We start from the raw sequence: 23,961 nt of genomic DNA on the forward strand, positions 1-23,961 counted from the left end.
TTGATTTCTTGATTCTAACTAGATCCTTGGAGTTTGGATTGTCACTAGTCCAGTTTGGGAGTTGTCTTGAAGGATTCAGTATCTACTGGCAATGATGGAAGGAGACTTATACTGATCATTTTTGATTTCTAAACCCTGAAAAAAGTAGACACGGGGACATCTTTTTCAGACCTATTTCTTAGAAACTCTCAAGCTCAGGAGACACTGAATTAATCAGGATCAGACTGAATTTCAGAGTGTGCTCATAGTTCCATTTGGAGCCCAGGGAGTGTTACTGTAACTGTATTTACTATGAATCTTCATTTTCTCTGTCTTTCCTATCCTCATTTTACTCTTCAAATATTACAGATTGCCTATAATGTGTCAGAAATACAGGGGTAGGGGGAACAAGATGTATGTGGACATTACAGTTAAGGGGGAAGATAAGAAGATAAAAGAAATATACAAAAAATTATTTCAACTGTGGTAAGTGCTAATAAGAAGTACAGGACGTTGCTAGAGAGTGTTACATGAGGTGGGTTTGGGAAGGCTTTCCCAACGAAGTAACCTAGTGAGTATATGAATATATACATATATTAAGTGAATATGTATTAGGCTTAACATTTATGGCACATAACCCAAATTTTAGTGTGAGATAATTCAGAGAAATAAGAAGCAGTTACTTTACAGAGAGATTATTTAAGGATTTCTTAAAACCAGTATCCTGGGCAAGAATTTGGTTTCTTTCCTTTTGACGTTGGTCTTTACTTAAACTTGAAGCCAAAGGCAGTAATGAAACAGCTTAGATCATACAAATACCTTGATTAACAGATTCTCTGAAATCGAACCTCCTTCTAATAAAAATCTGTATTTTAAGTTAAGGTAGTCAGAAATTTTCAGTTACAAATGTTAGAAAAACTATTTTAATCTCTATTTGTCTTCACTGATTTAAAGGTAAATCAAGGTTGTTTTAGACAAAATTGTCTAAAGGTCTGGGAAGTTAAGCATCTTTTTAAAGCATTCCTTTTCTGTGCTCTTTTCTCTTTTTCACGTGGTTAAATTTATGGTTAAATTTATTTTCTGGTTTAAATAGGTGGTCAGGGTTATCCCCATCAGAAAATAGTAAGGGATTTTATATTTGTTAAATAGTTGACGGGCTAATTGTTAGACTTCATTGTGGGTGAGTTTTAGCAAATGTGTGAGTACAAGTACAGTTTAAACCTTTTGAGAATCGCTTTGTCTTCTGTTAAAAAAATTTCATATAACAACAGATGGTGAGGCAGTTTTGTTTTTTTTAGCAGCATAGTCCCCTGATATCTGTGCTTTCTTCTCTTGCTCAAATTGTCCCTACTTCTTTGACTTGAACTCTTAGTTTGCTAGAGTTCTATTTTAAGGATTCAATTCAATACACGCGATATTCTCATTGGAGAGACTGGAATGTATGTACATACCTTCTGTTTTTCATCTGAATATAGTTCTTCAGTAGGAAGTGTATTATTTGAATTTTTCTTCACTAATTAAGGTATTTCACATTAGAGCCCAGGATATTTGTACTTAAGTATGCAGAAGATGGCAGGTTATGAAAAATGTTTTGGTTTAAGATTATAGTATTGTATGGGGAGTTATAGCAATAAGTTGAAGTAACAGGTGTGTGTTTTCAAGACTATCCCCTACATTACCAAAAATATTAGTATTACTCAGTTTAGAACATGGCTGTAATATACACAGGAGTCAATCTGAATTTTGTTCTTGATCATATTTTGTCTCAATATTATATCTAAAGTATATTTTCAGGTTTATCTTTAGAGCCTATGTCAACTTTCTTATAAATTTGAAAGTGGCTCTTTTATTGAGAGTAGATGATTATAAACTTAATGGTCATCACTGAAACTTGATGGTATGATTTTCATTACAGGGAGGTTTAAGAGTAAGTAGATAAGGAAACTTTTGAAGATTTGTATTCTCTGGCATATATTAGTAACAAAGTTGCCCTAGTTTTTAAAAAATTTTATTATTATTTAAAAAATTAAAAAATTAATATTTTTTTGAAGTATAGTTGATTTACATTAGTTTCAGGTGTACAACACAGTGAATCAAACTTTTTATAGGTTATACTCCATTTAAAGTTATTTTAAAATATTGGTTATATTCCCTGTGATGTATAATATATCCCTGTAACTTATTTATTTTATTTTATTTAAAAAAACATTTATTTGGCTGAGCCGAGTCATAGTTGTGGCACGTGGGATCTTCATTGCAGCATGCGGGATCTTTAGTTGCGACATATGGGATCCAGTTCCCCAACCAGGGATTGAACCCGGGCCCCCTGCATTGGGAGCGTGCAGTCTTAACTGCTGGACCACCAGGGAAGTCCCAGCTTATTTATGTTATATGTAGTAGTTTGTACCTCTTAATCCCTTACTCATGTCTTGCCTCTACCCCTTTCCTTCTTCTCAGTGGTAACCACTATTTTGTTCTCTGTATCTGTGAGTCTATTTCTGCTATATTCATTCCTTTGTTTTTTTTAGATTCCATATATAAGTGATAACATACAGTATTTGTCTTTCTCTGTCTGACTTATTTCACTAAGCATAATGCCCTCCAGGTCCACCCATGTTATTGCAAATGGCATAATTTCATTCTTTTTTATGACTGAGTTCTTTACTCATTCATCTGTTGATGGACACTTAGGTTGCTTCCATATCTTTGCTATTATAAATAATGTTGCAGTGAACATTGGGGTGCATTTATCTTTTTGAATTAGTGTTTTTCTTTTCTTCAGCTGTATACCCAGGAGTGGAATTGCTGGGTCGTATGGTAGTTCTATTTTTAGGGTTTTTTTTTTTTTTTTGAGGTATGCGGGCCTCTCACTGTTGTGGCCTCTCCCATTATGGAGCACAGGCTCCGGATGCGTAGGCTCAGCGGCCATGGCTCATGGGCCCAGCCGCTCTGCGGCATGTGGGATCCTTCCGGACTGGGGCACGAACCCATGTCCCCTTCATCGGCAGGCGGACTCTCAACACTGCGCCACCAGGGAAGCCCTATTTTTAGTTTTTTGAGGGACCTTCATACTGTTTTCCATAGTGGCTGCACCAGTTTACATACCCACCAACAGCGTACTAGGGTTACCTTTTCTCTACATCCTCACCCACATTTGTTATTTTTGTCTTTTTGTTGATAGCCATTCTGACAGATGTGAGGTGATACCATTGTGGTTTTGATTTGCATTTCTCTGATGGATTAGCGATGTTGAGCATCTTTTTATGTGCCTGTTGGCCACCTATATGTCTTCTCTGGAAAAATTTATATATAGGTCTTCTGCCCATTTTTTTAAAAAATTAAAAAATATATTTTTATTTTTTGGTTGCTCTGCGTGGCATTTGGGATCTTAGTTCCCCGACCATGGATCAAACCTGTGCCTCCTGCAGTGGAAGTGCGGAGTCTTAACCACTGGATCACTGGGGAAGTCCCTTCTGCCCATTTTTTAAATTGGATTGTTTGTTTTTTGATATTGAGTTGTATGTGCCGTTTATGCATTTGGATATTAACCCCTTTGTGGTCATATTATTTGCAAGTATTTTCTCCCATTCAGTAGACTGTCTTCGTTTTGTCAGTGGTTTCCTTTGCTGTGCAAAAACTTTTAAGTTTATTAGGTCCTATTTTATTTTTGCCTTTGTTTCTTTTGCCTTAGGAGACAGATCAAAAAAAAATTGCTATGATTTATGTCAAAGAGTGTTCTGCCTGTGTTTTCTCCTAGGAGTTTTAAGGTTTCTGGTCTTACATTTAGGTCTTTAATCCACTTTGAGGTTATTTTTGTATGTGGTATGATAAAACATCTTAATTTCATTCATTTACACGCAGCTATCCAGTTTTCCCAGAACCACTAATTGAAGAGACTGTCATTTCCCCATTGTATAATCTCGCCTCCTTTGTCATAGATTAATTGACCATAAATGTGTGGATTTATTTCCAGGCTATTTATTCTGTTCCATTGATGTATTTGTCTGTTTTTTGCCAGTACCATACTGTTTTGATTACTGTAGCTCTGTACTGTAGTTTGAAGTTAGGGAGGTGATCCCTTCAGCTTTGTTCTTTCTCAAGATTGCTTGGCTATTCAGGGTCTTATGTGGTTCCATATACATTTTAGGATTATTCTAGTTCTGTGAAAAATGTCATGGATGTTTTGATAAATCTGTAGATTGCTTTGGGTAGTATGGTCATTTTAATAATATTAATTCTTCCAATCCTTGAACATGGGATTGCTTTCCATTTCTGTATCATCTTCAGTTTCCTTTGTCAGTGTTCTACAGTTTTCAGAGTATAGGTCTTTCACCTCCATGGTTAAGTTTATTTCTAGATATTTTGTTCTTTTTGATGCAGTTTTTAAATTTAATTTTTATTTTATATTGGAGTATAGTTGATTTACAATATTGTCTTAGTTTCAGGTATATGGCAAAGTGATTCAGTTATATATATATATATATATACACATATATTCATTCTTTTTCAGATTCTTTTCCCATATAGGTTATTACATAATACTGAGTAGAGGACTTCCCTGGTGGCACAGTGGTTAAGAATCCGCCTGCCAATGCAGGGGACACGGGTTTGAGCCCTGGTCTGGGAAGATCCTACATGCTGCGGAGCAACTAAGTCTGTGTGCCACAAATACTGAGCCTGTGTTCTAGAACCTGCAAGCCACAACTAGTGAGCCTGCGTGCCCCGACTACTGAAGTCCATGCGCCTAAAGCCTGTGCTCTGCAACAAGAGAAGCCACTGCAATGAGAAGCCCGTGCACTGCAACAAAGAGTAGCCTCTGCTCACCACAACTAGAGAAAGCCTGTGCACAGCAACAAATACCCAATGCAGCCAATAAAAATAAATAAATAAGTAAATTTATTTAAAAGATACATATATATATATAGAGTTCCCTGTGCTATACAGTAGGTACTTGTTGATTATCTGTTTTATTTATAGTAGTGTGTATATATTAATCCAAAACTCCTAATTTATCCCTTCTGCCAACCTTTCACTTTGGTAACCATAAGTTTGTTTTCTCAGTCTGTGAATCTATTTCTGTTTTGTAAATAAGTTCATTTGCATCATTTTTTTAGATTCCACATATAAGTGACATCATATAATATTTGTCTTTCTCTGTCTGACTTGCTTCACTTAGTATGATAATCTCTGGTTCCATCCATGTCACTGCAAATGGCATTATTTCATCCTTTTTTATTGCTGAGTAATATTCCATTGTATATATGTACCACATCTTCTTTATCCATTCGTCTGTCAGTGGGCATTTAGGTTGCTTCCATGACCTGGCTATTGTAAATAGTGCTGCAGTGACCATTGGGGTGCATGTGTCTTTTTGAATTATGGTTTTCTCTGGGTATATGCCCAGTAGTGGGATTGCTGAGTCATATGGTAGTTCTATTTTTAGTTTTTTAAGGAACCTCCATACTGATCTCCATAGTGGTTGTACCAATTTACATTCCCACCAACAGTGTAGGAGGATTCCTTTTTCTCCACACCCTCTCCAGCATTTACTGTTTGTAGACTTTTTGATGATGGCCATTCTGACCAGGGTGAGGGTACCTCACTGTAGTTTTGATTTGCATTTCTCTAATAATTAGTGATGTTGAGCAGCTTTTTATGTACTTCTTGGCCATCTGTATGCTTCTTTGGAGAAATGTCTGTTTAGATCTTCTACCCATTTTTTGACTGGGTTGTTTGTTTTTATGATATTGAACTGTATGAGTTGTTTATATATTTTGGAAATTAATCTGTTGGTAGCATTGTTTGCAAATACTTCCTTCCAGTTCATAGGTTGTCTTTTCACTTTGTTTATGATTTCCTTTCCTTTTAAATTTAATTAGGTCCTATTTGTTTATTTTTGTTTTTGTTTCCATTACTCTAGGAGAAGGATCCAAAAAAATATTGCTGCAGTTTACGTCAACGTGTTCTGCCTATGTTTTCCTCTAGGAGCTTTATAGTATCTCGTCTTACATTTAGGTCTTTAATCCATTTTGAGTTTTATTTTTGTGCATGGTGTTAGAGAATGTTCTAATTTCATTCTTTTACATGTAGCTGTCCAGTTTTCCCAGCGCTACTTATTGAAGATTGTCTTTTCTCTATTGTATATTCTTGCCTCCTTTGTTGTAGATCAGTTGACCATAGGTACGTGGGTTTATTTCTCGACTTTCTATCCTGTTCCATTGATCTATATTTCTGTTTTTGTGCCAGTACCATACTGTTTTGATGACTGTAGCTTTGTAGTATAGTCTGAAGTCAAGGAGACTACTTCCTTCAGTACCTTTTTTCTTTCTCAGGATTGCTTTGGCTATTTGGGGTCTTTTGTGTTTCCATACAAATGAAAAATTTTTTTTTGTTCTAGTTCTGTGAAAAATGCCATTGGTAATTTGATAGGGATTGCATGAATCTGTAGATTGCCTTGGGTAGTGTAGTCATTTTGACAATACTGATTCTTTTAATCCAAGAACGTGGTATATCTTTCCATTTTAAATGGAATTGTTTTCTTGATTTCTCTTTCTGATAGTTCATTATTAGTGTATAGGAAAGCAACAGATTTCTGTATATTAATCTTTTATCCTGCAGGTTTACTGAATTCATTTATTAGTTCTAATAGTTTTTTGTTGGAGACTTTAGGGTTTTCTGTATACAGTCTCATGTCATCTGCAAATAGTGACCATTTACATTTTCCTTTCCAGTTTGGATGCCTTTTATTTCTTTTTCTTGTCTTATGGCTGTGGCTAGAACTTCCAGTACTGTGTGAGATAGAAGTGGTAAGAGTTAGATAGAATGTCCCTGATTTTAGAGGAAAAGCTTTCAGCTTTTCATCACTGAGTATGATGTTAGCTGTGCATTTGTTATAGATGGCCTTTATTATGTTGAGATGTATTTCCTCTATACCAACTTTGATGAGAGTTGTTTTATCATGAATGGATGTTCAGTTTTGCCAGATGCTTTTTCTATTGAGATGATCATGTGATTTTTATCCTTTTGTTAATGTGGTGTATCACATGGCATGATTTGTGGATATTGAACCATCCTCCCATCCCTGGAATAAGTCCCAGTGATCATGGAGTAAGATCCTTTTTATATATTGTTGAATTAAGTTTGCTCGTATTTTGTTGAGGAGTTTTGCATCTGTGTTCATCAGTGATATTTGCCTGTAATTTTTTTTTATAGTGGTTTTGGTATCAGGGTAGTGGTGGCCTCATAGAATAAATTTTGGCAGTGTTCCCTTTTCTTTAATTTTTTGGAATAGTTTGAGAAGGATAGATATTACCTCCTCTTTATATGTTTGGTGGGAGTCCTCTGTGAAGCCATCTGGTCCTGGACTTTTGTTTGCTAGGAAGTTTTTTTGTTTTGTTTTGTTTTTTTATTACTATTTCAATTTCATTACTAGTGATCGTTCTGTTCAGATTGTCTATTTCTTCCTGATTCAGTCTTGGAAGATTGTATGTTTCTAGAAATACATTCATTTCTTCTAGGTTGTCCAATTTGTTGGCATATAACTGTTAGTAGTATTTTCTCATGTGTTTTTTGTATCTCTGTGATATTGGTTGTTATTTCTCCTCTTTTGCTTCTTATTTTGTTTATTTGAATCCTCTCTGTTTTTCTTTTGAGTCTGGCTAAAAACTTATGAATTTTGTTTATCTTTAAAAAAAACCCAGTTCTTAGTTTCATTGATCCTTTCTATTGGTTTAAAAATTTTTTTCTCTCCACTTTATTTATTTCCTCTCTGATCTTTTATCATTTCCTTCCTTCTGCTGACTTTGGGCTTTGTTCTTCTTTTTCTAATGCCTTTAGGTGGTGGATTAGGTTGTTTATTTGAAATTTTTCTTATCTCCTGAGGTAGGCCTGTATTGCTATAAATTTCCCACTTAGAACTGCTTTTGCTGTGTCCCATAAATTTTGGAAAGTTCTGTCTTGAGGTATTTTCTGATTTCCTTTTTGATTTCTTCATTGACCCTTTGTATTTTTAATAGCCTGTTTATTTTCCACGTGTTTGTGTTTTTCCATTTCATAGTCATTTTTAAAAAAATTTTTTTTTAAAAATTTCATTTATTTATTCGTTTATGGCTGCGTTGGGTCTTCATTTCTGTGCGAGGGCTTTCTCTAGTTGCGGCAAGTGGGGGCCACTCTTCATTGTGGTGCTTTGGCCTCTCACTATCGCGACCTCTCTTGTTGCAGAGCACAGGCTCCAGACGCGCAGGCTCAGTAATTGTGGCTCATGGGCCTAGTTGCTCCGCGGCATGTGGGATCTTCCCGGACCAGGGCTCGAACCCGTGTCCCCTGCATTGGCAGGCAGATTCTCAACCACTGCGCCACCAGGGAAGCCCCATTTCATAGTCATTTAAGTTTAAACATATTCTTTTTTAAAAGATTAATCTATTTATTTTTGGCTGCGCTGAGTCTTCGTCGCTATGCGCGGGCTTTCTCAAGTTGTGGTGAGTGGGGACTACTCTTTGTTGCAGTGTGTGGGCTTCTCATTGCAGTGGCATCTCTTGTTTCAGAGTATGGGCTATAGGCACGCGGGCTTAAGTAGTTGCAGCATGTGGGCTCAGTAGTTGCAGCACTTGGGCATCAGAGTGTGTGGGCTTCAGTAGTTGCAGCTCGCGGGCTCAGTAGTTGTGGTGCACAGGCTTAGTTGCCCCGCGGCATGTGGGATCTTCCCGGACCAGGGATTGAACCTGTGTCCCCTGCGTTGGCAGGTGGATTCTTAACTACTGGACCACCAGGGAAGTCCAGTGTCCCCTTTATTAACATTTGTTTCTCTTTTTGCTCTTCTGATTGGATGGTATTCATTATTCTATCTTCCAGATCACTTTTGTGTTTTTCTGTATCACCTAGTCTGCTGTTAATACTGTCCAGTGTGTTTTTCATTTCACATATTGTATTCTTCAGCTGTGACTTGTTCTTTTGCTTGTTTTCTAGTTCCTTGTTAAAATTCTCACTGTGTTTATCTATTCTTTTGCCATGTTCTGTAAAAATTCTTACTACTATTGCTTTGAACTCTTTATCTGGTAAATTATTTATTTGTTTCATCAGTTTTTTCAGTTTTTTTCTTGTTCTTCCATTTGAAACAAATTCCTCTTTCTGCTTATTTTAACTTTCTCTGTCTCTATGAAATCAGGTGGAATAGTTACCTGTCCCAATCTTGAAGGCATGTCCTTATGTGGGAACATCTGTATGCAGTCTGCATGTGCCTAGGCTTTGGTGGGAGAGGTTGATCTGAAGTGAGCGGAGGTCCTGTCTTCACCCAGGGTATGCTGGCAGCTATCATCTTGGTGGGAGGTGGGGCTGGAGATTGATGGACTAGATCCAGGGCCAAGTGTGAGCCAGATTTTTTTCTCTGGTGGTCATTACTGCCCTCTTTGGGATGTGGTTGGGTGCCATGGTGCTGGAGTAGAAGCCCTAAGGGCTGGGTCTGAGCTGGTTCTGTTCTCTCTAAGTGTGCATTCTCCCCCTCCTGGCAAAGGCAGCTTCATCCCAGAGGGGAGCAGTGCTAGAGGAAGAGAGGTTGGAGCAGGCACTAGGTGTGGCCCCAGGCATGCTGGGGCCCTTGTGAGAAACTGGCCAGAGCTCCAGGCAGTCTCAGTTTGCTTCCTCCGCCTTGTTCCCCGGAGTCAATAAGTATGTGCACGTGTTCTTCATGAGCGGAGTCTCAATTTCTTAGAGCTCTCCTGTAAATATTACTGGTTTTCAAACCAGCTAAGGGGACTTGTCTTCCTGATGTTGGACCTTGGGGCTAGGGTGTCACATATGTGGTTTGAATCCCTCATGACTCATGGAGGATCTCTCAGCCCATGATATCTCTCTCCTCTTCTGTGTCCCATCCTAAGTGTGTGGGTACCGACCTGAACACCTTGCCTCTCTTCTTCCCTGAGTCTGTGTGACTCTTTATAGCCTTGGTTGTAGGAGAGTGTTTCTGCCAGTCTTGTTTGTTTCCAGTGAAAACTTGTAGTTTTTAGTAAGCTTGTTGTCTATGTGATGAGTCAGCATGGTGTAGAGCACTGGATCTGAGTTTTTGTTTTGTTCTGCAACTTATAGTTTGACTCCCAGTTTCCTCATGTATAAGTAGATGATAGTCCTGTCTTAACTACTTCATGATAGGCTGTGGTAGTCATATGAGATAGTACATACGTGAAAGCTTTGAAAACTGCAGAAAGATGTGTAAATATTGGTCTGTGATACTTGGTTCCTTGTCTTTTTGTTTTAGAATTTAAATTTGGCTTTTGTAGCTTAAAAATAATTTTAACCTTAAAAATAAAAGTGTTGGCAGCAATTTAAATGCAGTATATTTGTTAGGGTTCTCCAGAGACACAGAACCTGAAGGGTGTGTGCGTGTGTGTGTATGTGTGTGTGAGAATGTGTGTGTGTGTTGTATGTGAGAGAGTGTGTGGTGTGTGTTGTATGTGAGAGAGTGTGTGGTGTGTGTCACACACACACATACAATATATATTGAGAGAGAGAGACAGACAGACAGACTGACCTCTTTTAAGGAATTGGCTCACACAGTTACAGAGGCTGAGAGATTCCAAGATCTACAGTTGGCAAGCTGTAGTTCCTTATAGTCCATATCCTAAGGCCTGAGAACAAGGAAAGCCAGTAGCCTAAGCTCCAGTCCAAAAGCCAGTAGGCTTTCACACAAGCCTAGTGGATGTTTTACTCAGAGTCTGAGGTGGGAAAAGACTGCAGTGTCCCAGCTTGAGGGCATGCAGGCAGGAGGAGTTCCCTCTTACTCAGCTGTTTTGTTCTATTTAGATCTTCAGTTCATTGGATGAAGCCCACCCACATTAGGGAGGGTAGTCTACTTTACCCAGTATACTGAAAATGTTAATTTCTTCCAGAAATACCTTCACAGTCACACCCAGAATGTTTGGCAAGTTGACACAAAATGTCAGTCAAGTTGACACAAAATTAACCAGCACATGCAATATAAATTTGTATGTGACAACAAAGTAATTCAACCTCCCTTATTATGCTAAATATTTTTTAAAAATGAGGTCTTATTCTTTTAAAAGGGTTTTGAAATTTGTTAGAGAGAAAATAGAGGAAGTCTTCTGACCAGAGATGAATATTCTACTTTAGTTCTGTTTATTGAAGTTCTGTTTTTATTTTGAATCAGTCGGTGCTATAAAAACGTGGTTTAGTTTTGAGTCTCACGAGGACCACTTAACTTCTTCTATACTTATTTTAATTTCAATTAATTTTTTCGAACATCTTGATTTACTAGAGACAGAAATGTCTTCAAAACACTCTAATAGAACAAACCTGCACAGCACAAAAAGGAACTGGAATTAGAGCAGGGAGCCATTGTGCAGAGAGAAGGAAACATATTTTAAGGGCCTTCTATGTGCTGATTCTGCTGAGTACTTATATCTTTTATCTCATTTATTTAAAAAGTACTGAGATCTTGGAAGGAGAAGGAAAGCAGAGTAAAGTTAGATGCACAGCTGGTTGGTTCCACTTTCTTCTGTTGAGATTAGTTCTTTTTATTTGCTGACTTAGTGTTGTGAACATTGTGTTTCCGTCTTCTTTCATTTTTAGCTCTTGTAGACTGGGAATGTAATTTCCAGCCCTGGAGTCATCATGGTGCCTTAGTTATTAGTCTTCCCCCAGGCTACATAACTGGTATATGTATATACCAAATTTATGAATATTTTATTAGGTTTTAAAATATATATATATCTCAGTTCTGTTTTCCCTATATTTTAGTATTTTTTCTTTCAGGATGGGCAGCCTGAATTCCTATAGGGGCTAGTAAGTCACAAGTTTTTTTTCTGTAACATGCACAATGGATAAATGATATGTCCCTTCATTTAGAATGTCAGACTTTAGCATCAGGTATCATGGTTAAGAGCATGGACTCTGGATCCACTTACCTGTGTTCAGTCCCTGCTTTCCTACTTATTCATTGTGTGACTTTGGGCAACACATCTCTTTGTGCCCATGTTTTCTAATCTCTCAAGTGGGAATATCGATCATGTCCATCTCATAGATTGTTAATGAGGATTGAGTTAACATTTGTATAGTGTTTAGAACAGTGCCTGGCACATAGTAAGTGTTACAAGTGTTTGTTAAATAAATATTCTGTTAATATTTTAAAAATGTAAATTCATTATGCTGTTTTCTTTAAAGCAGTTGTTCTCAATAAGGTAGTTTTGCCTTCTAGGAGACACTTGGTACTCCCTGGAGACATTTTTGGTTGTCACAGCTCAGGGTATGGTACTGGCATTATGGAATAGAAGCCAGGGATGCTGCTAAACATCCTGTAATGCATAGGATAGGCCTCCACAGCAGCAAATTATCTGGCTCAAAATGTAGGTAGTGTCGAGGTTGAGAGAACCTGCTTTAAAGAAATCATTATTTGCTGGTGATTAAATAAATAAAACATAAAATCAACTCTTTCTTATTGGAAACTTTTATTTTCCAAAAATCTAGATTTGTTAGACCCTCTAGAAATAGTCTTCTAGGAGAGTTAACGATCGAGCTCTGGGGCTAACAAAGACTGCTAGATTAAAGTTTGGTACTAAGGCTAAGATCATGGGGTCAGCCCCTTTGAGGGCCAATTAGCTGTGTTCTGTTCCACAGCCATGCAATCCTCATACCAGTCAACCATTTGTGTGGCAAATGTGCAGCATTAATCACATGGGGAAAGAGATAAGGGAGAATAAAGGAATTAGATGAAATGTACATAGGCCTGATAGATGTTTAATAGTGATATTTTTGTAAAGGGAAACTCCTAAATTGGGGGCCTGTCATTATAATTTTGCATCAGTCTTCAGTCTGTAGCCTTTGTATTAGTCAGGTCAGTCTCCATACTTGCCCTTATGAACTATGCTTAATGCCGTCTCTGACTTTTGACTTATGCCTGGAATGTTCATAAAGATATTTGTCTATGTTTTCTTCTAGATACTTTATTGTTTATATTTTGAAAATTTAAGTCTGTGATCCATCTCAAATTAACTTTTGTCTATAGTGTGAGGAAGGGGTCAAAGTTAATTTTTTTGTTCTACACAGGTATCCAGTTCATTTAGTACCATTTATTAAAAAAAAAAGGGATACAATTTTAGAAGTAGGGAAAAAAGAACTCTATGTCATATTTTTAGTGTTGACCTTTTATTTTTAAACATGATGATTTGATATACGTGCATACCTCAGAGATACTGCAGGTTCAGTTTCACAATAAAACAACCACACAATAAAACTGCCACAATAAAATGAATGTGGCAACAAAGTGAATGTTTCAGTTGTACCTGAAATCTACCTTCTTAGTGTATTTTCAGTATTCAGTACAATGTTACTAACTATAGTCATTGTGCTGTGTGTTAGATCTATTAGATTTATTCATCCTATATAACTACATAACTATAACTACACCTTTGTATCCTTTGACCAACATTTCTTTATTTTCCCCCACCCCCTCAGCCACTGGCAACCATCATTCTGCTCTGCTTCTGTGGGTTTTTAGATTCCACATATAAGTGAGTTCATGAAGTATTTGTCTTTCTGTGCCTGGTTTATTTTACTTAGCATTATTTCCTCCAGTTTTATCCAAGTTGTCCCAAATGACAGTATTTCCTTCTTTTTTAAGGCTGAGTAATCCATTGTGTGTGTGTGTGTGTGTGTGTGTGTGTGTGTGTGTGTGTGTGTATCACAAGGATTTCCTTTTCTCCATACCCTCACCAACACTGACCACCTTTTGTATTTTGATCATAGCCATTATAACAGGTGTGTGGTGATAGCTCGTTTTGATTTGCATTTCTCTGATGATTAGTGACATTGAACATCTTTTCGTGTACCTGTTGGCCATTTGTATGTCTTCTTTTGAGAAATGTGTGTTCAGGTCCTTTACTCATTTTTTAAATGGTTATTGTTTTTTGTTATTGAGTTGTTTGAGTTTCTTCTGTATTTTGGATATTATTCTCATCAAATTTTGCAGGTGGTTTGCAAATATTTTCTTCCATTTTGTAGGTTGTTTCTTTACTCTGTTGATAGCTTTTTTTTTTTTTTTTTTTTTTGCTGTGCAGGAGCTTTTTAGTTTGATGTAATTTCATCTGTCTGTTTTTGCATTTGTTGCTGTGCTTGTGGAATTATATCCAAAAAAGTATTGTTCAAACCAATGTCAAGAAGCCTTTTCTCTATGTTTTCTTCTAGTAGTTTTATAGTTTCAGGTCTTACATTGAAGTCTTTAATGATTCTGAATTGTTCTGTGTATATGGAGTAAGATAAGGGTCCAGTTTCATTCTTCAGCATGTGGATAACCAATTTTCCCAGCACCATTTATTGAAGAGACTGTCCTTTCCCTGTTGTGTGTTCTTGGCACCTTTGTTGAAGATCCTTTGACCATAAAATGCATGAATTTATTTCTAGGCTCTCTATTCTGTTCCTTTGGTCTGCATGTCTGTTTTTATGCTGGTACTCTGCTGTTTTTATTACAATAGCTTTGTAGTATTTTTTTTTTTTTTTTTTTTTTTGCGGGACGCGCAGGCTCAGTGGCCATGGCTCACGGGCCCAGCCACTCCGCAGCATGTGGGATCTTCCTGGACCGGGGCACAAACCCGCGTCCCCTGCATCGGCAGGCGGACTCTCAACCACTGCGCCACCAGGGAAGCCCTGTAGTATATTTTGAAGTCAGGTATAGTGTGTTGCCTCCAGCATTGTTCTTCTTTCTCAAGATTGCTTTGGCTAGTCACATTTTTTTGTGATTCCATATGAGTTTTAGGATTGTTTTTTTCCATTTCTGTGAAAAATGCATTTGGAATTTTGATAGGGATTGCATTGAATCTGTAGATGGCATTGAGTAGTATGGACATTTTAACAGTATTAATTCTTCCAATCCATGAACATGGACTGTCTTTCCACTTATTTACATCTTATTCAATTTCTTTCATTAATGTTTTAAAGTTTTCAGTGTACAGATCTTTCACCTCCTTGGTTTAATTTATTCCTAAGTATTTTATTGCTAATATAATTGTAAATAGGATTGTTTTCTTAGTATCGTTTTTAGATTGTTTGGTGTGACTGTGTAGAAATGCAGCTGATTTTTGTATATTGATTTTCTATCTCACAACTTTACTGAATTCATTTATTAGTTTTAATTTTTTTTTGGTAGAGGTTTCAGAGTATTCTGCAAACAGAGACAATTTTACTTCTGCGTTTCTGATATGGATACCTTTTATTTCTTTTTCTTCCCTGGTTACTCTGGTTAAGACTTCCTATACTAAGTTGAGTAAAAGTGGTGAGAGTGGGCACCTTTGTCTTGTTTCTGGTCTTAAAGGAAAAGCTTTCATTGTTTTACTGTTGAGTTTGATGTTAGCTGTGGGCTTTTCATATATATGACCTTTTATTATAATGAGGTTTATTGATCTTTTTATCTTGAAAGGGTATTGAATTTTGTCAAATGCTTTATCTCTATCTACTCAGATGATCATGATTTTTATCCTTCACTTGGTAACGTGTTGTATCACCTTCGTTTTTTTTGTTTTTTTTTGTGGTATGTGGGCCTCTCACTGTTGTGGCCTCTCCCGTTGTGGAGCACAGGCTCCGGACGTGCAGGCTCAGCGGTCATGGCTCACGGGCCTAGCCGCTCCGCGACATGTGGGATCTTCCCAGACCAGGGTACAAACCCATGTCCCCTGCATCGGCAAGCGGACTCTCAACCACTGTGCCACCAGGGAAGCCCACCTTTGTTTTTTTAAAAATAAATTTGTTTACTTATTTATATTTATTTTTGGCTGCGTTGGGTCTTTGTTGCTGCTCACGGGCTATCTCTAGTTGCAGTGAGTGGGGGCTATTCTTCGTTGCAGTGTGCAGGCTTCTCACTGTGGTGGCTTCTCTTGTTGTGGACCATGGGCTCTAGGCACACAGGCTTCAGTAGTTGTGGCATGTGGGCTCAGTAGTTGTGGCTCGCAGGATCTAGAGTACAGGCTCAGTAGTTGTGGCGCATGGGCTTAGTTGCTCCGTGGCATGTGGGATCTTCCCCTACCAGGGCTCGAACCCGTGTCCCCTGCATTGGCAGGTGGATTCTTAACCACTGCGCCACCTGGGAAGCCCCGATTATTTTTTTTTACTGTTGAATTTTGAGAGTTCTTTATAGATTCTAGTTCCTAGTCCTTTTGTGCATATGTGGTTTGAAAATATTTTCTCCAGTCTGTAGCTTGTCTTTTCATCCTCTTTATATGGATACTGCTTCTTTTCTTCCTTTGTAAAGGAAGTTTTAAATTTTGATAAAGTCTGATTTTTCAGTTTTTCCTATTATGGGTCTTGATTACTGTAGCTATATAATAAATCTTGAAATTGGGCAGACTGATTCTGCCTGTGTTATTCTTCCTATTGTAAATTGTTGTAGATCTTCTAGTTCCTCTGCCTTTTCATTTAAACTTTAGAATAATCTTCTCTATATCTACAAAGAACCTTGCTGATATTTTGATAAGAGTTAGGAAGAGAGCATTCAGTCTTTTCATCATTAAGTAGAAATTAGCTGTAGTTATCAACTTGACGAATTTGCCTTCTGTTCCTATTTTTGTGAAAGTTTTTGTCATAAATGGGTGTTGAATTTGGTCAGATGCTTTTATATTGATTTATATAACCGTGTGATTTTTCTTTTTAGCCTGGTAATATAGTGAATTACATTGATTGATTTTTATAAATTGAACCAGCCTTGCATCCCTGGAATAAAGCCCACTTGGCCATGGTATATAATTCTCCTTATGTGTTGCTAAATTCTATTTACTAATATTTTCTTTTTTAAAAAAAATTTTTATTGGAGTATAGTTGTTTACAATGTTGTGTTCGTTTCTACTGTACAGCAAAGTGAATCAGCTATATGTATACATATATCCCCTCTTTTTTGGATTTCATTCCCATTTAGGTCACTACAGAGCACTGAGTAGAGTTCCCTGTGCTATAAAGTAGGTTCTCATTAGTTATATATTTTATATATAGTATCAATAGTATATATATGTCAATCCCAATCTCCCAATTTATCGCCCCCACCATGAGGGTTCTTTTGTATGTGACAAGTTTTCTTTCCTCTTACTGCTTTCAAAATGCTCTTTTTGTCTTTGATTTTTGAGAATTTGATTATAATGTGTCTAGGTGAAGATCTCTCTTTTTTCTTTCTGTTTTATTGAGATAATAATTGACATCCAGCACTGTGTAAATTTAATATGTATAGCATAATGGATTGACTTACATACGTCATGAAATGATTATCACAATGGGATTAGTGAACATTCATCCTCTCAAAATTAATGAAATAGAAAAAGAAGAAATAGAAAAAGAAGAAATAGATCTCTTTGTAATTAATTTGTTTGGGATTCTTTGGGCTTCATGGATCTGGATGTCCATTTTCCTCTCCAGATACAAGAAGTTTTCAGTCATTATTTCTTTAAATAATCTTTCTGCTCCTTTTTCTTTACTTGTTCTGGGACTCCCTCAATGCGTATGTTATTTCTTTTGATGGTATCCCATAATTTCCATAGGCTTTCTTCATTTTCTTTCAATATTTTTTCTTTTTGTTCTTTTGCCTGGGTAATTTCAAATGACCTGTCTTGAGCTCACTGATTTTTTTTCTTTGGCTTGATCAAGTCTAGTCATTGTGCTCTTTAGCTCCAGAATTCATGCATCCCTCCCTCCCTTCCTTCCTTCCTCCCTTCCTCCCTTCCTTTCTTCCTTCCTTCTATCTCTTTGTTTAACTTCTCATTTTGGTTATGTATTGTTTTCCTGATTTTTTTTTTATTTTTTTTTTGTGGTACGCGGGCCTCTCACTGTTGTGGCCTCTCCCGTTGCGGAGCACAGGCTCTGGACGCGCAGGCTCAGCGGCCATGGCTCACGGGCCCAGCCACTCCACGGCATGTGGGATCTTCCCGGACTGGGGCACGAACCCGCGTCCCCTGCATCGGCAGGCGGACTCTCAACCACTGCACCACCAGGGAAGCCCCTGTTTTCCTGATTTTGTTTTAGTTGTCTATCTGTGTTCTCTTACAGCTCACTGCAGTTCTTGAAGACAACTATTTTGAATTCTTTGTCTGGCAGTTCATTGATCTCCATTTCTTTAGGGTTGGTTACTCGTGTTTTATTTTGTTCCTTTGTTGGTGTCATGTTTTCCTGAACATTTGTATTTCTGTGGCCTTGTTTTGGTGCTTGTTCATTTGAAGAAGTAGGCACCTTTTCCAGTCTTTACACTTGGGCTTCTGCAGTGAAAGCCAATGAAAGCCATTTGGTGGAGTCTGTGGATGGGTTTGCTGCTGGAGTTTTCAGGTGGGCTACTCTGGTCCCTGGGGGTGGACCTGAAGCCTGAGTTCACTGGTGTGCACCTTATACTTGGGTCAACCTGGGCAGGCCTGGTGTTTGGGGCTTCAGTTTGGGGCTTGAAACGGATCCATGGGGTAAGCCTGGAGCCTGGTTTCTTGGGGTTTGGCATGGCACTGGGATAGGCCTGGAGTCTGAGTCCATGGGGCTACTTCTGAATCCTGGATCTGTGTGGCCTGGCCTGATGCCTGATTTTACTTGGCAGGCCTGGAGCTGGGGTTTGTGGTGAAGTTGGGCGCTCACTTCACTCTTCTTCCTTCTTTGGGTCGGTGTCTCTCTGCATGCTGAGTTGCCTGGGGTTGGAGGTTGGGTGATGTGGGTAATATGTGATTATTTTTCATACCCCCTTCAATGCATCTTTTCTTATTTCTCCACTCCACCTGGGTGCTTTAATCTCTCACCTGGAATCCTTAGCTCTTGTGAAGGTATTTTTGCACATGAGTATTTGTTCAAATTGATGTTTCTGCAAGGGGATGAGTGCTGGTAACTGCTATTCTGCCATCTTACTGATGTCACCTGTGTCATTTAAGTCAACCTCTTTATCTAATAAATGAGGAAGATGAAATCTAAACAGCATTGAAATAAGTAGCATTCATATAAATTGTTGTAGAACTAAGAGTAAAAATCATATCTCCTGATTATTTTATACTTTATCATGCTGATTATTTCTATTCTCTATGCAGATCTTTTTCTATAATAATTAATCCACACTTTCTCATACTTATTCCCCTTCTACCAGTTTTATAAATGTAACCATGTTTGTTGCAGAATGTCTAGAAAATACCCAAAAGCAAAAAGAAGATTAAAATAATCTATTACCAAGGTAACCAGTTCATAATGTTCTAATGTTTGTTCCATATGTTCATTAGAAAATATTGTTTTGTAGTCTGTCTTACCACTTTAAGTATTTTGATTCATTTTTTTCCTGGTCATTATATTGTCTTCAAAAGCTATATGAATATAGATAAATAAATACAAATATATATTTTTATCATAGTGTTATTATATACTTTGTTGTTGAGCTAAATGTATGCATATTTGGAAAATTCATACGGAATTTATTGACATGGAAAAAGCATATGAACACTGCAACATTTTTTGCTATACAATATGATGTTTGTGAAGTTGTTGGATAATGTCTGGTAATGATTTTATACATGTGTTCATGTGCCCTTACAATTCCTACATGGCTAGTACAGTTACTTTTATGTTATTTGGTTAGATCAGTGCTTCTAATCTTTTCTCACACTATAGTCTGCTGTGATGTACATAGAAAATGATAATAATTGTGTGGCACTCTAGGGAAAACAGAGATGATTATCACCTTGCTCTGTTACCCTAGTCCTGGCCTGGCTACCCAGACTGTGGAGAGGACCAATCTTTTGGCCACTTGTAAACCCTGGTTGGAAGCTCTGGGTTACAGCACAGTGTTAATAAGGTCTTAGGTTACTTCCCATGTGTTGTGTCAGATTTTCCCTGTTTCTTACAGTAGACTGTACAGTATGATTTACCAATATTGCAAATATGTACAATTTATCTACCTTACTGTTAATGGACATTTAGGTGTTTTGCAGGATTTGTAATTACAGATAGTGTTATGAATATGACTTTTGATGGAAATAAGCAGTTATTTCTCTTGGATATATACCTAGGAGTGAAACTGCTGGATCGTAGGATAAGTGTACATTTAGTTTCATTAGATAATAACAGTTTTCTGAAGTAAGTATGCAGTTTTACATTCCCACCAGCAATGTGTGAAGTTCTAGTTACTTCATTCCTGACAGTGCTTTGCATTGTCATTTCTCCTTGTTTTAGACATTCTGGTGTGTGTGTGAGTGATATTTTATTGCGCAGTTTTCTGAATACTAGTGATGCTAAGCATATTTCATATGCCCATTGGCTATGTTGATGACCGCTTTTTTTTTAATTGAGCTTTTAATTTTGAGATAATTGTAGATTCTTATGCAGTTGTAAGAAATAATAGATTCCCTGTGCTCTTTAGCTGGTTTCTCCCAGTGGTATCATCCTGCTAAATGATAGTAAAATATCACAACCAAAATAATTGCCATTGATACAGTCAATATACAGGACATTTCCATCAACACAAGGATCCCTTGTGCCCTTTTATAGCAATACCACCCCTCCCACCTACCCACCTCCTCTTAACCCCTGGTCACCATTAATTTATTCTTTATTTCTATAAATTTGTCATTTTATGTGTTATGTAAATGGAATAGTATAGTATGTAGTCTTTTGGGATTGGCTTTTTCCATTCAGCATAATTCTCTGGAAATTCATCAGTATTGTATCCTGTATCACTAGCTTGTTCCTGTTTATTGCTAAATGGTATTCCACGGTATGGATACACCTCGGTTTTTTAAACCATTCATCTCTTAAAGGACATAGGAGTTGTTTCCATTTATTGACTATTACAGACAAAGCTGCTATAAACATTTGTGCACAAATTTTGGGTGAATGTACGTTTTCATTTTTCTAGGATAAACATTCGGGACTGCAGTTGCTGGGTCATATGATAGTTGCTTGTTTAGTTTTTATAGAAACTGTCAAACTTTTTCAGAATGCTTTTGCCATTTCACATTTCCCCCAACAAATGCATGAGAGATCCAGTTTCTCCGTATCCTTGTCAGCATTTGGTGTTTCCAGTATTTTTAAATTTAATCATTCTGACAGTTCTATGGTGATAGCTCATTGTGGTTTTAATTTGCTTTTCCTTAATGGCTAATATGCTTATCTTCCATTTGCACATTCTCTTCGGTGAAATATCTGTTCATATCATTTGTATTTTCTAATTGGATTGTTCATTTTTTTACTGTTGAGTTTTGAGATTTCCTTCATTCTAGATACTAGTCATTTGCTGGCTGTGTAGCTTACAAGTATTTTCTCCCATTCTGTAGCTAGGATTTTTATTCCTAACAGGTCTTTCACAGAGAAAAAGTTTTAATTCTGAAGTGTAATTTATAATTTTTCCTTTTATGAATTGCGCTTTTGCCTAGCCTTAGATCCCTAAGATTTTCCCTGATATTTTTTCCCCTAAAAGTTTTGTAGTTTTATGTTTTAGATTTATGTCTCTGATACATTTTGAATTAATTTTTGTATAAAGTGTGTATAAACTGTGAGACTGGCTGAGGTTAATTTTTTTTTTTTTTTTTTTTTTTTGCCTGTGGATGTGTATTTGCTCCAGCACCATTTGTTGAAATAGCTATTTTTCCTCTCTGGAATTGCCATTGTACCTTGTCAAAAATCAGTTGGATATATTTGTGTGGATCTATATCTAGGTTCTCTATTCTATTTCATTAATCTATTTGTGTATCCTTTTGCCAATATCACAAAACCTGATTGCTGTAGCTATATAATAAGTCTTGAAATTAGGTAGACTCATTCCTCCCATTTTTTTCACTTTTTCAAAGTTGTTTTAGTTCTTATAGTTCCTTTGCTTTTCTATATAAATTTCAGTATAATCTTGTCTACATCTACAAAACCTTTTCTGGAATCGTAATAGAAATTGTGTTAAACCTGTATTTTGCTTTGGGGGAAAATTGACATCTTTACCATATTGAGTTTTCCTATCTATGAACATTTATTAATCTGTTCTTTGATTTCTTCCATCAGCATTGTGTGTCTTTCAGTATACAAGTCATATACAAGTGTTGTAGATTTTTCCCTAAATATTTCATTTTTTGAGGAGTTATAAATTCTATTGTATTTTTAATTTTGGTGTCCATGTATTCATTTTTTTAATATAGAAATACAAATAACTTTTGTATGTTTATCTTATATCCTTTGCCTTTGCTAAACTGCATTATGAGTTCTAGGAGGTGTGTGTGTGTCTGTATGTAACTTGCTTGGGAATTTCTGTGTAGACAATCAGGTTATCTGCAAATAGGGACAGTTTTGTTTTTTCCTTTCCAGGAACAGAGGAGATTTTTTTTCTGTAACTACTTGAATATATAACAGAGTACCATATTCTGCCCATTGTTGAGTCTAAAATGAAAGAGACATTACATTCTAAAACCTGAAGATAGTAGGAGACCATTAGAACTGAGGAGATGATTGAGGATCCAGGGAGTAATTGAAAATGACACCAACATTTTGTTTCTAAGTAATAGGGTGGATGTGGTACTATTACTTGAGGTTAGAAAATCAGAAATAAAAGCATTTTGGGGAAGTATAATAAGTTCTACTTTGGACATTCTTTTTTTTTTGATGTCTGTGCTATGTCTTTATTGACATGTCCAATAGACATTTGAAGTATGCATTAAGAATTTAGGGGAGGGACTTCCCTGGTGGTGCAGTGGTTAAGAATCTGCCTGCCAATCCAGGGGATATGGGTTTGATCCCTGGCCTGGGAAGATGCCACATGCCTGGAGCAGCTAAGCCTGTGTGCCATAGCTACTGAGCCTGTGCTCTAGAGCCCGTGAGCAACAACTACTGAGCCCACAACTACTGAAGCCTGTGTACTCTAGGGCCCACGTGCCGCAACTGCTGAGCCCACATGCTGCAACTACTGAAGGCTGTGCACGTAGAGCCTGTGCTCCGCAACGAGAAGTCACCGCAATGATAAGCCTGCGTACCACACAAAGAGTAGCCCCCGCTCGCTGCAACTAGCGAAAGCCTGTGTGCAACAACGAAGACCCAATGCAGCCAAATATGAAAAAAAAAAAAATAGAAGGGGTTACATTGGAATTCCTACTTTGACATGATAGATGATGCTGTGGGGGAGGTTGTATATAGAATGAGTAGAGATCTGAGGAAGAAATGCTAACAAAGGAATAGCACTTAAAGATATCATGGGAGAATGAAAACAATGAAGTCACAGAAACCATAGAAACTTCTCTTTTGTCAAAGTTTTACCTATTTGTCGAGATCCATCTTCTGGGCATTATTACCTGTCCAGTCCCCTCTCCTTTTTGGTTATTCCCTAATATGTATTTCTGTAGCAGTTTCTCCTTCTTCTAGTATAGCATTTACCGCACTGCCTTATTGTAGTTTATTGTTTATATATCTATTTCCCTATCAAGTTTTTATGTTCCTTGAAGGCAGGGATTAGATCTTATTCATTGTTGTTTTTCCTGTGTATGGCATAGTTCTTAATAACAGCTTGTTTAATTGAATGAAGTAGGAAATTATCAGAGGCTTCTAAGTGGTAGAGTAAGAAAAGAACTGAGAAGAGGCCATTAGATTTGTTGATCCCTGACCATAGGGAAGCTGTTATGTCTAGAATGGTGAAAAGTGAATGCAGAGTTCTCTGGTCTTCCTTTTCTCAAGTCAGTCTTGCCATTTCTTACATTCCCTAATTCTGCCCCCTTAACTTTTGTTCCTTTGAATGATTGTTTCATCATGATAGAAAAGCATTTCTTCCTGGTCACCTGTGAGAATTATACTGTTCTTCCTAATCTAGCTCATATCCCCTTCTCAGTGAAACTGAATGAATGAATTTCTCTGTTTTTTATCATTGAAATTTTCTAATATCCAGGCTGATAGTATCTGTAATGTAGTTTTGTTTTAGCATTCAATTTCTGTTTGATTGGACTTTAGTTTTTCCATTTAAACATATATTTTATTTATCAGTATAAAACTTTTTAAAAAAATTTTATTTATTTATTTTTGGCTGCG

At 37.1% G+C, this 23,961-nt stretch overlaps 1 protein-coding gene across 1 annotated transcript in view; it reads left to right on the forward strand.

The window, feature by feature from the left end:
• The window catches only part of TMEM135 (transmembrane protein 135), a 240,191-nt gene that overhangs the window by 10,627 nt on the left and 205,603 nt on the right, over nt 1–23,961 (forward strand). The gene's annotated exons all lie outside the window — the stretch shown is intronic.

The sequence above is a fragment of the Lagenorhynchus albirostris genome, chromosome 9 (assembly GCF_949774975.1).
Source record: "Lagenorhynchus albirostris chromosome 9, mLagAlb1.1, whole genome shotgun sequence".
NCBI lineage: Eukaryota > Metazoa > Chordata > Mammalia > Artiodactyla > Delphinidae > Lagenorhynchus > Lagenorhynchus albirostris.